The 2,919-nt window shown below is 45.2% G+C and overlaps 1 pseudogene; it reads right to left on the bottom strand.

Annotated features, from left to right (window-relative positions):
• Nucleotides 1–381: 381 nt before the first annotated feature.
• LOC145410247 (5S ribosomal RNA) lies at nt 382–500 on the bottom strand (annotated as a pseudogene).
• Nucleotides 501–2,919: the final 2,419 nt, after the last annotated feature.

The raw sequence follows: 2,919 nt of genomic DNA, 5'->3' as shown, positions 1-2,919 counted from the left end.
GTACCACAAGTGGTCTGGTATTTGCCTTCCCGTTTGCGATCTCGGGGTTTTATATATGTCTGATAATGTCGCTTCATCACAGCGCCCACACCTGTATTAGAGTTTCCATGTCACCTTGAATAATCGTAGAGGAAGAATCAGGCTGATGTGTGTGTGTGTGTGTTTTTTTTTTCATTCCTTCGGGTTTAAACTCAAGCCTTGTATATATATATATATATATATATATATATATATATATATATATATATATATATATATATATATATATCATCATCATTGCCAGACGCCATGTATCCCAAACGGGGTGGCCAAGGGCCTAGAGTTAATTGTTTTACAGGGAGGGGCACTAATCCTCCACCAACCCCACTTGACACGTAAGGATGCCAACAGCATCTGGTGTTCCCAGGCGGTCACCCATCCAAGTACTAACAAGACCCAACGTTGCTTAACTTCGCTGATCGGACGGGAAGCGGTGTACTCAACGTGGTATATATATATATATATATATATATATATATATATATATATATATATATATATATATATATATATATATATAATCTCATCAGCCGTTTGATTGTCCACTGCAGGACCGGCCTATCCCGACCGAAGTGGGGACGATACAGTCAGTGTATCTCTGGGACGATACAGCCAATGTACGGTATCTCTACCAAGTGGCTTAACCTAGGCTGTCTGGGAGAGATTGTATGTAGGGTGAGAAGTGCTTGTAAGTGTAATTGTTATGTTGGAGTGGCTCTGGATGTGTGTGTAATCTGTGAACCAAATGTAATCGGCCCGCGCAAGCCGACTGGGTGCAAACATACTTTACAGTATGCGACACCGGCTCAACCACAGCACCCCTTGTGTCCGCCAGTGTAGTACGTGGCCTGAAGAACGCTTCCAAAGTTTATTACCTTGGCGGGGCGCGAACCCTCGTTCTTCAGTGTACGAAAACGCACACTTTTGCACTGTACTCTCTCTCCCTCTCTATTTATGTATGTATGTATGTATCTATCTGTCTATATATATTTCCCTTATTGTTGGAGAAAACTTGAAATTCACGTCGTGTTGTTCAGTCTACAACGCTCATCTTGACAGGGTGCATTGCCCCGCCTTGGCTCAATATCCACCACCTTCCCAGCCCATCCCGCCCACTCCTTTCCACCCACCCCTCCCATTTTCTGCACCTCACATTTAAAGGTGATTTATTAATTACACCTTCCCACCGCCTATGGCACTCCATTTCAAACACCCATCTTCACAGGGTATACTTATTCCGTCATGACACACAATCCCAGTCTGCCCTACTTACTCCATTCTTCCCACCCCTCACTTCATCTACCCTCTCTTCACATCGAGCTTCTAGTAGAGTAGCTATGTTTACACAACTGATACCACTTTCATAATGCTCCCATCATTATAGGTTCTAGTAAACATACCCAGCCCCATCACCTACCACCATATTAACCCATCCAACACACCCCATCCACTCCTGTCTGCCTACCACACAAACCTTTGACTGCCACGTTACCGCCTTACCTACAAAATGCACAGGGTATCTTCACAGGGCGTCTTCCCCTGGCATGTCCATAACTCCACCATCTCAGCCCGTCCAGTCCACTCCTTTCTGCTCACCAAACAACTCTTTGATTTACACCTCACTGCCTCACTTACAAAATCCATCTTCACAGGGTGTCTTGCCCTCTCGTGACCCAGTAGTCCTCCATCCCAGCCAGCCAGTACACTCCTGTCCACCTACTCTAACCATTTCTGCTTTGGTATGGTGAATACAGAAAAAATTGGCTGCTTCGATTACCAACCGCCGCACAACTCATTGTCCTGTTAACAGTACTTCAAAGTATTTTACGGTACTTCCCCACTGTAGCATACCACCCGGCGTCATATATATATATATATATATATATATATATATTTTTTTTCACTTTCTAGTGTGTGTTGGGTCAGGTTTTGGCTTTCTGTAGGGGATGGTGGGTAGGTGGTGTGGGAGTCATGTGAGTTTTGTAGTGGGAAGGCAGAGCACCTCATTAGTAGCGATGAGTGTGTGGGTGGGTGTTTGTGTGCTGTATATTCATGTAACGATTTTTTGTCCACTTCCTCTTCGTTTTTAGGCCGTCTCCCTCGTACCCTCCCTCCCTCCACCACTTCCCCCCCCCCCTCTCTCTCTCACTCTTTCACTCTCTCCAAAACTGTTCATTCCGAGGAAAAATTAAGTGGGCTCGAGAGACGGGCTGGATGAAAGAGTGGCTGGAAGGAGGGCAGCTAAAAAGTGGAGGGTGAGGGTTGAGTGGTTACACTTCGAGCGAGCGAGCGAGAGAGAGAGAGAGAGAGAGAGAGAGAGAGAGAGAGGCGTCTTCAGTGAAGGGGTATAAAGTGAGAGTGGTAAAGGAGGAGGAAGAAGAGAGCAGAACCACACACCACTGAGAGACGGAAGGAGAAAAGTTGGAAGTGAAAGAGAGCCAGTGGAGGGAGAAAACTAAGTTAAAACAAGTGAAGCAAGTGAAGTGAGGTGGCAGGTGAAGTAGGAAGTGTGTGTGTGTGTGTGTGTGTGTGTGTGTGTGTGTGTGTGTGTGTGTGTGAATAAAGTGGTTGGGGATGTGACAGAATTGAGAGTGACGAAAGTGGAATGAATGGCGAACTGAGTTAAGAGAATGGTGGAGTAGGAACTGAGGGTGAGTGAGTGAAGAGAGTGCTGGGGAAAGTGAAAGTGAGATGTATGAGTGGATAGTGGGACAAGAATATGAATGAAGCTGGTGATGAGCTAGGGAGTGGAGTGAGGGAATGAATTTAATGGCGTTCAATAATAATTACAGTGTATAATACAGAATGGGTGGTGGATTAAAGCAAGTGATAGAATGAATGAACCAAACAAGTGCCTAAGTGAATGACGAGTGACAGTGA

This window comes from Coenobita brevimanus, chromosome 84 (assembly GCF_032717465.1).
Source record: "Coenobita brevimanus isolate Jiangsu-jjx chromosome 84, ASM3271746v2, whole genome shotgun sequence".
NCBI classification, from domain to species: domain Eukaryota; kingdom Metazoa; phylum Arthropoda; class Malacostraca; order Decapoda; family Coenobitidae; genus Coenobita; species Coenobita brevimanus.
This window is presented reverse-complemented; position numbering and strand designations above follow the sequence as displayed.